This window comes from Thalassophryne amazonica, chromosome 14 (genome assembly GCF_902500255.1).
Source record: "Thalassophryne amazonica chromosome 14, fThaAma1.1, whole genome shotgun sequence".
Classification (NCBI taxonomy): domain Eukaryota; kingdom Metazoa; phylum Chordata; class Actinopteri; order Batrachoidiformes; family Batrachoididae; genus Thalassophryne; species Thalassophryne amazonica.
The window spans coordinates 38,339,611-38,351,976 of NC_047116.1; the positions used below are offsets into that span (position 1 = coordinate 38,339,611).

Sequence of the window (12,366 nt, forward strand, 5' to 3'; positions counted from 1 at the left end):
CTACTACTGCTACTACTACTACTAATTATTATTATCACTTTACCGGGGCGTTGCTAGGCCGATATCGTAGATTTACTTCAATGCTACCTGGCTATACCCGCCCGCTGTGCATAAACAAATGACGTCATAGTGCACGCAGCCCAAGAACTGTCCGCAGTGGGGGAAAAAAAAACTGTCCACAGAGGAAAAGATGAAAAGGCGAGAAGAGTGTTTTGGTCCCAATATGGATATTCCAGATGATTTTCTCATGGATAGTACGACAATGAGCAGCAGCTAAAGCAGCCAGCTTGATGATGCACTGTCGAATTTGGAGAGCAGCGTGCGCGCCACCCAACACGACAAAAGTTAAGTGAGCCAACTTTTTATGTACGAGTTACGTGTTGTGTATCTCAGTAAAAAGTGATAATAATGCAAATAACATGCTGTTGTCGTGCGGTATGCATTTTCTGAGTCCCTCCTTTCACGCCCAGTTGCCCGTAATGACAGATATTATGAATTAATAATTAATTAATTAATTAATATCTGTCATTTTGAGTGACTGGGCGTGAACGTCGGGCGTCTGAAAATGCATACCGCCCTCCAAAAGCATGTTATTGTATTATTATTATTAAGAATCAAAACATAGTCATCATCATCATCATAATAATAATAATAATAAGTTATTAGTACTATTACTAGTATTGTATTTTTGGGTCATGTTCAAATGTGACAGATACTGCTGTAATGATCTGAATCATACATATTTATCATAAAAAAGCCATCATGAGTTGGAGTTTGCTGTTGTGTCAATTTTTGTGCTGCTATTTCATATATATATATATATATATATATATTACATATTGGGACACTTTAAAATAGGATGTAACACATCTAGTCTGATGTTGCATGCACATTATCAATATTTATACATAAAATACTAATAAATACAAATATATTAATTCTCAGATACAATTTTGTGATTGTATTTTCCGTGAAGTGGCTCTGTATTTTGCATTTCTGTTTGTAGTGAAACATGGTGCATTTGAAAATTCTGAGCTAGACACGATCTACAGATTCAGAAAACAAATTACATTTGCCAGAGATACGTTTTTTCTTAGTTCCTGTTCATTCATAGTTGCAACAATGAATCATTCAACTCTAGTACAGAGCTCCATATTACTGCAAGCATAAAGAACATAATTGGCATATTTTTGACAGTGAGAGCAGCAGAGAAAACCCACACAACCCACACAGAAGGAACTGTGCATGTTGGACTTGAACCCAGGACCTTCTTGCTGTAAGGCAAGAGCTCAAACCATTGTTTCATCCTTCTGCTAAAACATGATTAATATGAATTTGTTTTCATTAAGTACGAGAAGTTCTTCCAATTACTTTCATGGCTTTGGCTCAACATTTTACAGGACTAACAACATTTATTGCAATATTGGCAACATAATCCATCTCTTGTTGGAAAACAGAGCAAAAAAGCATTTAGCTGACAGATACACAAATACATTGTTGACTGTTATGAACTTTAAAAATGAACAATAAATAGACTTAGTCAGTTTTTGAGTCCATTAGCACTCAGAAACAAATTTTTCCCCACCAGCGAAAAGTGAATATACATAAAGTCAAAGCAGAATGTTGTGCTCCACTGAACATGGTACTAAATTTTCCAAACTCATACTTCGTAAACAAGACTTCGCTGAGGAGCAACTGCTCTGACCTCACTCCACATGACATCGCCTGTTGGGGTGAACACTGCACATAGATAATAAATAAACATCGAATGGCCTCAGATTCATTTCCTGTCATGAGAGGAGCATAAAAAAATACTAAAAATAAGGTTAGCTATGTAAACTCCCATCAAACAATGTCAAAAATGTTGCTTATGATCTATTTAGCCATAGTTGTGGGCGGACGCTTACATACACTCATCATGGGCTTTTAATGATTCTTTGAACATCATTAAAAGTCCATCGGCATACAAATGCCGACAAATCATCGGCATTTGTATGCCGATGATCTGCAGCTGTACTGCTCTTTTAAGACAACTGAGCCACAGAAACTCTGCTCTCTCACAAATTGTTTGGCCAAAATTAAGGAATGGCTCACTGAGAACAGTCTGCAGTTAAATTCCAATAAGACTGAGACTCTGATTGTAGCACCGGATAGTGCTGTACCTGGAATTAAGCAGCATCTTGGTAGCCTAAGCTGTACGGTCAAAAGCAGCCTGCGTAACCTGGGTGTCATTTTGTATGGAGGAATGTCTTTGGAGCAGCACACAAATTACCTGGTTAAGAACTGTTTTTTCCAAATTCGGAACATCTCTAAGCTCCGTAAGATGGTGAGTTTAAAAGAGCTTGAGATGATTGTTCATGCATTCATCTCATCGCGTTTGGATTATTGTAACAGTCTCTTCACCTGTCTGAATAAGAAGGAGTTGGCCCTCCTGCAGGTTGTGCAAAATTCTGCTGCGCACCTGCTTACCCGCACCCGCAGGAGGGACCATATTACTCCTATTCTTAATACTTTGCATTGGCTGCCTGTCTCCTACAGGATTCATTACAAAATCCTGGTACTGACTTTTAGAGCTCTGCATGGACAGGCACCGGAGTACATCAGGGACCTGATCCAGTCTTATGCTTCCTCCAGGAGCCTCAGGTCGTCCAATCAGAACCTGTTGATGGTTCCTCGGACCCGTTTTAAAACTCGCGGGGACAGATCTTTTAAAGCGGTGGCGCCTAGCCTCTGGAATGAGCTTCCATGTGCCCTTCATTCTCTGGATTGTATAGATACTTTTAGAAGGCAACTAAAGGCGCATTTCTTTAAGTTAGCTTTTTAGCCTAATAGTAAGTCCCTTCGGCTGCTCCCTTGTTTGCACTTGGGGTCGCCACAGCAAATCCAAGGTGGATCTGCATGTTGATTTGGCACAGGTTTTACGCCGGATGCCCTTCCTGACGCAACTTATTGTTTTCGTATGTTATTTTTAGATTATTTTTGTATGCAGTGTGCAGCGCTTTGTGACCCTGGTCTGTGAAAGGCGCTTTATAAATAAAGCTTACTTACTTACTTACTTACTTTGAACTGTTCTTTTGCCAGGGTAGAATGAATGTACAGCATACATCATTAATGACTCTAAAACAAGAATTGGGTATACAAGCTTGAATTATTTTTGTATCTGCTGTAATCCACACAGGATCAGAATGATACACACAGACTCAAATATATACATACACCCCTAATAATATTTGGTTAAATGCCCCTTAGCAAGTTGCACCTTCACTAGACACTTTTGGGAACCATCAACAAGCTTCTGGCTGGACATTTGATCATTCTTTTTAGTAGAACTGATATAGTTCATTTAAATTGGCTGGTTTCCTGGCATGGATCCAGTTTTTAAGCATAGCCCATAAATCTTCAAAAGGATTGAGGTTGGGGTTCTTCAGGTCGAGGTAAACAGGGGGTGGCTTATGAATATAAGGTGGTGGATCAAATTGCAGCGGGATTGCGTCAACCATCTGTTGGGGGTGCACGATACCCAAAAAATGTAGGTGAATTTAATTATATCCATTTCAATGTGCGACGATTGGATAATCTGACCAGAGGCGCTATGACTGGACTGCATGAACAATTGGAAGCTACACTGATGGCTTCCCAAAACAAATTGGTTTTGGACTTCGTCATAGCCACTGGGAGGGATGCTACATGTTTGGCTGGAGAGTGCAGTGCATTAGTTAGCTGCTTTTACAATAATTCTGATGATTGGTAATGTCTGGTAGCTTTGATTCTAATTTCTGGCTGTAGCAGTACCTGTACTGGTCCATTGTATGACTCATTTGACTCTCAAATGCTTCAGTATTGCCGGCGTCCAGGGAACATGGGGCCTTCAGGTTGACCTATCCATTAATGTTTCTGTTCTGTACTAATCTGTTTTCTCGTCCAAGTATTGTAGTATTCGCCTGTGTGCTTGCTCTAGGGGTTAGTAAGTAAGCTTACTTCTGTGAAGCACCTTGAGGCAACTTTGTTGTGATTTGGCACTATATAAATGAAAATAAATTAAATTAAGATTGAAGGTGTGGTGCTTTCTGGATTAAAAGAAAACTGTTCCAACTTGCCAATTTTGTGATTGACTGATATGGCCTTGGTCAGAAAAGCTGCACAGTAGAAGGGGTTTGTGTGGTTTTCTTAGCCTTACAAGCCTTGCTTTTGCTTTCTCTCCCTCCATGTCTCCTTTATTTGCTTGGCATGATAATCTGCAGGGAGATCACTGGGTTCTCACGATGTCCTTTGGTGTGAGTACATTGAAATTTTTCAATGTACTTCTTTGTTGTGATTTGACACTATGTAAAAAATTTACATAGCGTCAAATCACAACAAAGCTGCATCAAGGCAATTCACACAAGGTCTAACCTTACCAACTGCTAAAGCAAGCACACAGGTGATAGTGGTAAGGAAAAACTCCCTCTGATGATACTGAGGAAGAAACATCAAGCAGACCAGACTCAGAGGGGTGACCCACTGCTTAGGTCATTCTAACAGTTACAAGGTTTTTACAAAGTTTCACAAAGCTGAAGAAACAGAAAACATGAAATCAAAAATATCTGCTGCATCAGGTTCAGGCATGGCATCTCGTGGTCAGTCCAGCATCCCATGGTCCATAGCCGCCAATCCTCGGAAATAGAGAAAAAGAGCAGAATCAGTCAGCTGGAATAAAAACACACCTAAGGTATAATTCATCAGCAGTAAATCGACAGGAAAGCAGAGAAAATACTAAGGTGATCACCGGCCAATAGCCTTAAGTTTCACTAACAGACCCAGAATTTAAACAAAGTTGAAGCCGAGACCTGTTCCGTTGTTATTAAAATAAGCATAGTTCCATACTATGGCAGTATGTTAGCCATACGAGAGGGAGAATAAATGCGTCTTAAGTCTGGACTTGAAAGTCTCTACAGAATCTGACTGTTTTATCTCATGGGGAGATCATTCCCCAAACCAGGCACATGATGAGAGAAGGCTCTGTGTCCCGCAGACTTTTTATTCACCCTAGAGACACAAAGTAGTCTTGCACCCTGAGAACGCAGAGCTCGGGCTGGTACATAGGGTTTAATTAGGTCAGCTAAGTAGTGAGGTGCTAGGCTGTGAATAATTTTATAGGTTAACAGCAGAACCTTAAAATTCAACCTCACAGAGACAGGAAGCCAGTGAAGAAGCACCAGAATGGGTGTAATGTGATCAAACTTTCTGCTTCCTGTTAAGAGTGTAGCAGCAACATTTTGAATCAGTTGGAGACCCCTAATGGTGGACTGTAGTAAACCAGAAAATAGAACATCACAGTAGTCCAATATAAAAGAAACAAATGCATGGATCAGGGTCTCTGGATCAGCTATAGACAGAATGGGATAAACCTTTCCTGTATTTCACAGGTGGAAGAAAGCAGTCCTCATAATATTGGTAATATGTAGGTCAAAGGACAATGTGGGATCAAAAATTACCCAAAGGTTCCTCACTTTGTCAGTGTGATGTATGGCACATAAGCCTAAGTTAAGTGCTAGGTGGTCAAACTGATGCCGATGTCTCACTGAACCAAGAACTATCATTTCAGTCTTATCAGAGTTTAAAAGTAAGACACTGCTGGACATCCAGCTTTTCACTGACGTGAGGCAATCCTCTAAGTATTTTATGTGTATGAGATTACCAGCAGTTATCGGCATGTAAAACTGAGTTCTATCAGCACAGTAATGATAAGTAATACCAAAATGGCGCAATATGTGTCCAAGGGGTGCTATATAAAGGGTAAAAAACAGGGAGTCTAAGACAGACCCCTGTGGAATCCCATATTTCATGCCACTAAGGCTGGAGGTAGAGTTGTTGTACAAGACACAATGAGAAAGACTGGTTAGGTATGATGTCAACCATGCACAGATATTTCCAGTAATCCAGCCTATCCAACAGAATAAGATGATCCACTGTATCAAATGCAGCACTAAGATCTAACAGCACCAGAACCGCAGTGTTGTCTGAATCCACTGCAAGCAGAATATCATTTACCACTTTAGTGAGAGCTGTCTCTGTGGAATGATATGCTCGAAATGCAGACTGCAGTGGCTCAAAGAGATTATTCTCAGTAAGGTGGTCCACAAGCTGCTGTGAAACTACTTTTTCCAGAATTTTTGAACAAAATGATAGAGTTTGTATCGACCTATAATCTTTCGATACACTAAGGTCAATACAATTGTGTTAGATTTCTTAAGTAATGGTTTAATCACTGCAGATTTGAAATATTTAGGAACAGATCCAGAGGTTAGTGATAGGTTAATAATTTTCAACACAATAGGCCCACGAGTGTATAGGGTTGAACAAGGAGATTTTGTCAGCACACCCAGCGACATATTATCAAATTTGGTAAAAATAGTTAATGTATCAGTGTTGGCACCCACCTCAATAACAGGGTATAGTGGCTGGACTAAGGCATGCTGGGATATATTTAACCTAATGTCACCCATTTTCTTCTTGAAGTAATCTAAAAAATCTTGGGCTGTAAAAGGAGAGCGACTTACAGGTGGTTGTCCATGAATAAGTGTTGCCACCATGTCGAACAGGAACTTTGAATTATGCTTTGTTTTTGTTGATCAAATAAAGAGTAGTAGGCTTCCTTTGTAGCCAGTAGTGCATGCTTATAGTCTAGTGAAACAGAGAGATTTAAACTCTTTCTGTAATCAACAGATCCTGTGGAAGGCTGAAAGTATCTTGTCTTTGTCAGGTCATGTTCTTTCAGGGGAGTTTTCTCTGGTTCCTTCAGGACGCGGGTATGCTTCACCAGTTTGTAGAACCAATCGCTTTTTAGTAAATAAAATAAACTTAATGCTTTTCACAGACAAAGGTCACAAAGTGCTTTACAGGATAAAATATCACAGTACAGAAATAAAAATGTTGTGGTGCCAACGTCGAAAAGCTTTGGAAAGCCTGTTTAAAAAGAAAGTCTTGAGTTGCTTTTTGAAAGTCAACAGCAGCTGTTGACATCTCTTGTCCTGGATGTCACAGTTGCAGAACACGTAGCGTGTTTTCACGGACAGGACCTTACAACTGTCCACCGTGACGTGCGTGTGTGTGCTTGCTGTCCTCACATGGAAATACATAAAAACATATGTTGCATTTGCAATGGGTTGGAGACCGAGCACAGCGTGCACATCAACACGCTGTCCCAGCTGCAACGGACCGTCAGTTCATGTGGACACGCAGCAGGACATGTGTGTCCTGTGAGTGGCGTGCCGCAGGACAAGCCAACAGTGCAACAAATACATCACTTTCAATCATGTATCAGCAGAAATCCGTCTTAACTACCGTCGTTTGTCAGTTATTACGGCGCTTTTGTCGCTGTAATTAAAGACAATGAAAACCTCCTCTTTTATACATCTCAAATTTCTCTCTTTTTTAAAAAAAAAAAAATTTATCTCCTTGTTGATTTTCAGGCATTTTACACTTCTGTTATAGGTTTCTGTCTGTTAATCACAGCTTTTGTAAATTGCAGGTTCGAATTCCGCGAGTGCATTTATTTTTATTTAACCAGGATTATTTAACCGCAGAGTTCTGTGTTGCTTGCCCTTTTATTTATTATTTATATCAACCCAGTGATTTTCACTAATTATACACCAATATCTACTCTATCAGTGTTGGTGAGTGGAGTAATTATTTATATACCCGACTGGACGGCTGGACATAATAAAACATTAGTGAGAGAGCACTGCTTCATTCATGTCATTTAATGACAGTACGTCTGTGACCATGGGCCATCAACAGAGGAACAGATTCTTCATACTTGTGTTGTTCGCTCGATAAAAGGGATTCAATAGATTGCGGTGTTTTTTTATGGTGTGGTTTTTATTTTTTTCCTCCATAGCAGCGGTGTGATGTGGTTCCACATGCTCCAGCTGTTCGCACTGTGTTCATGCACGCGCATGAGCGTGACCGTCACCGGTGTATTGTGCAAGCCTGTGCGATCGTGCATTCCTCCCAACAGCAGGTGCAATGTTTTATGGTTCCCCATTTTGTTCTTGGTTCATGAATTATCTTCCAGTTTCTGCATCTTTCGTGTTATGAGTGAAGGGGTCCTTAAAGTTGTTTATCCCTTTGGCATTTTGACTTTTAAATGCTCCGTAGGTCTGGCATGTTTTATTTATTTATATTAATCTGGTTACCCATTTTAACTCCTTCCTAAGTCTGTTTTTATCTATTTTTATTCCTTTTATTGATCTTATATGTTGTTATGTTATTGTGATTTTTGACAGGCTCATCAAATTTAATTGACCCTTGTGGGATTAATAAAGTTGTTTGATTGATTGAGAACACCATCGCGCCACACGAGGTGGAATACTAGTTTTGAACTACGCCATTTTCCTTCTAGACCTCTGGCCTCATGCTTGAGTCCACGTAGTTAACCATTGAGCCAAGACAGTTGTGTTGTGGGGGCCTTGTTTTAATATAGGTGGAGCAATCATGTCGAGTGTGGTGTGAGGGCTGAGTTTAAACTGACCACAAAACTGTCTACTGAATGGCCATTTTCCAAAAGTGACACTAAGATATCAGGCAGTCTGACTCCAAGTTCAACTGTAGTTAAAGAGTTGATTGTGTCACCGCAATGATAAATAAGGTTCAATGCAATGAGACTGTCAACTTAATAAATGAGTGATCTGAGACCACTGACGCAAGAGGCATGATGTCAATATTTGTGACAGCGATACGATACATCTATCATGTCCATAAATGATTTGCAGAGGGGTTCAGAAGGCTTTTCTCTTTGAATGTTGAAGTCACCAACAATCAGAATGTTATCTACATGGGTTGCCAAATTAGAGATAAACTCACTAAATTTATCTAAGAATTCAGAATGTGGGCTGGCGGCCTATATACGGTGGCAAAATAACATGGTCGATTTTTATTCTTCTGACACTGGCGATATGTAGTTTTCTGGGCAGAGTGTAGAGTCAGATGTTCAAATGACTCATATTTTACACTCCAACACCTAGTAAGCTAAACCCACATTTATAAATTAGAGCAACACCCCTGCCTTGCTCATGCTGTATCATGAGGGCTGTGACCAAATGTGTACACCAGTGGGCAGGCTAGAATTAAGGGGAAGGCAGCAATAGGTTTAAGCCAGGTTTCACATAAACCAATCATATCTAAGTGGTGTTCCATAATTAGATGGGTTATCAACAGTGATTTTGAGGACAGTGACCTTATGTTAATGAGACCCAAACTAAGGACCTCATTGGACTATTGGGATTTGGGGGTGATTCCAGAGTAGTGTATATATAAGATGCCTAAAATTAGGTTTGGGTTTAAGAAGTTTCACATGGGTTGAAGGTAGTAGGCACAGAAATTTGATGTTGCAGGGACAGCCAGTGGGGCATCCCAAATATTGATGTTTACCAATGAGTACTAAGTTTACAAAACATATCAATCTAAGTTTTTTTATGAGCACATCTGCGGAAACAGGTCACAGTCTCACTTGATGAATTTCCCTCCCCACCACATACACTGCAGTATCACCATAGTGGATTTTCAGCACTAATTTCCATACTAAGCTAATGGATTCAACACTTACATTAGTCGTAAGACCTGTAGGTTCTCTAATCACCTTCTCCATGGCCTGGTGTAGAGTTCTAATGTTATCCTGCCTGTAGAGCTAGATCTATTTTTGCAGATAAGATGGTAGCACCTTCCCTGGTAGGGTGAAGGCCATCCGGCATCAGCAAGCCACAGCAATCCCCAAAGGTAGGCCAGTTATCAATGAAACTAAAGCCTAGTTGTCTACAAAATTGCAACAACCACATATTCAACGACATCAGCCTGCTAAATGCCTCATCATTACCCTGGGAGGGGAGGGGACCAGAGACTATTAACTGATGCCGACACATCTTTCTGGTGATGCCACAAATCCTCTCTATGCCTGTTTTTGCAACCTCTTGAGTGTCTCATCCTAATATCATTGGCACCGACATGAATAACTATGTGGCTAAATCTAGTGTGGTGTTCCTTTGGCTGACTATTTTTGTGAAATGTCAGTACTCTAAGGTGAGAAGCAATGTTGGATGCTCTGGCCCCAGGAACATATTTAACATTAGCTGGCGTCTCACATTGCGGGTGATGGAATCCTCTGTCAATAATGCACAGCATTTCGGCTTGGAGATAGGTGTAGAAGTCCCCTGTGGACTTGGAGGGCTATCAACAGGCATGTCCAAGGCTGAAGAATGGTTCACAGTCCGCAGTGCCAGCCGTGATCCGGGTACCACAACCAGGCACCAGGCCCTATACAACTTCTTCTGCCTATCAATAGTCTGAAAGCCATCGTCTTTAGCTGGCATTGCTAAGCTCATGGTAATGGATGCACTAGCCGGCCCGATACTAAGCTTATCTGGGGTGCCCATTTCATCTAACTCCAATGAACTCAGAAGCTGCTCTAGCTAATGGACAAAGCTCTCTAAGAGGGCCACCCTTTCTGTCACCATTGTGCAAGATTAATGTAGAGTGTAATGTAATATAATTTGTGCACCAGAAAAACCAAAGGTGTAGAAGGACCTAGTGCAAGCTAACCACTAACAAAAATGCTAACCACTCCTAAGAGTCACACAGGAGTAAAATAATGAGCTAAAATTCGCACTTGCACTTAAAAACTAACAAGTGTTAGACAGGTAAGAGAAATAAAAGAAACAATTACAGCCTTGTATTAATTAGAAGAGTGCCATTCAAGCCAGACACCAAGGAGGCAGTCCGTCCAGGAGAAAGTTGTGTGTGATGGACAATTTGTATAGCTGTATAAACTGATGATGTCCTTGCAACCCTAGACACAGTGTGTTTGAAGTAACCTAGTAAGTCCCTCTGGCCGCTCCTTTGTTTTCCCTCTGGGTCGCCACAGCAGAACTGAGGTGGATCTGCATGTTGAATTGGCACAAGTTTTATGTTGGATGCCCTTCCTGATGCAACTCCACAGTACATGGAGAAATGTGCGCTGAAACCAAGCGCACTAACCACTTGGCCTCCACCCTTGCCGCATTTGACATAACCTGATTATCAAAAACAAAAGCATAAAAGTTGACACAAGACAGTAAAGAGCCGCTCCATGCATGTCCTTTGCCATGTAACACCACTTGTCCATGATGTGTAAGGAATGTTCACAGACCACTGTGCATCATGCACGTAAGGTGAAGCTGTTTCAGCTAGGCATTGAGAGGGACAGTTTGAGTGAGCTGTTATTGTTACAAGGTTGGAGTGCGTGATTAGTGTACATACAGTAATGTGTTTGTGTCAAAGGATGCGTTGTTATGCATCTTAGTGGTGTATTATCAGCACATACACTCATGGGCACTTTTTTTACGCAGTGTCTCACTCTAAAAAATGAACCACTGCCTCAACAAGAAAAAGTGATGTCTTGTGGCATTAACTCAGTTGACAGTTGAAATAACTCAGTTGAAATAACTAAAAAAAAAACTATGCAAATTGTTACATCAATTTTTTTCATTGAGACACTGGGCTTGACCCCTTTTTTCAGAACTGCCTTAATTCTTCATGGCATAGATTCAACAAGGTGTTGGAAAACATTCCTCAGAGATGTCCTCCTGGGGCCCTGCGTCCTGGACCCATTTCCGTCGTCGCTTGCGGTCAGCCGTATGGCTTCCGGCGCGCCAGAGTGGTCCATGTCATATGATAGGGTTCTGTACTTTTATCTTGGCCCAACACACCAGCCACAGTAGAGATCGGATATATAGCTGTGATCTGGGTCTGCTCTCAAGGGGATCAAGACTCTGGTGTCCTAGATTAGAGTATGAATGCTCACTAAATAGACAGCAGACTGTCGCTGTCACTGCTTGTTCATGTGTGGTGGTTTGTTTTCCGGCATGTTTTATTTTGGGGACCCGTCTGCGCGATGTTTCACTTCACAGTTATTGCTTTCACCACTTGTCTTTCGTTTTTGTCTGTCTTCGTGTTGTTTTCGTGGTCGGTCCCTCCTGACAGAAGTTGTCAGTTGGCTTTGAGTAGGATGTTGTAGGCTGATCGGGAAGAGCAGATGGGGGTCACACACGCACACCACATTCACTCACGCACTACATACCTTCTGTCCTGCAAGAATAAATTGCATATATGTGTATTAATATTCATAAATGGTTCTGCCAGTGTGGCATTTACCATTACTATATATGCAGACAGAGGGGAAAAAAAAAAAAAAAAAGGAAACATTCCTCAGAGATGTTAGTCCATACTAACATGATGGCATCATGCAGTCGCCCATTCAACCAGTCTGCTCATTTTCCTCTGACCTCTGACAACAAGGCATTTTTGTCCACACGGCTGCCGCTCACTGGATATCTTCTCTTTTTCAGACCATTC

The 12,366-nt window shown here is 41.0% G+C and overlaps 1 protein-coding gene across 1 annotated transcript in view; it reads right to left on the bottom strand.

Moving 5' to 3' along the window:
* Positions 1-12,366, bottom strand: part of LOC117525342 (receptor tyrosine-protein kinase erbB-4-like) — a 1,053,282-nt gene that overhangs the window by 24,400 nt on the left and 1,016,516 nt on the right. The gene's annotated exons all lie outside the window — the stretch shown is intronic.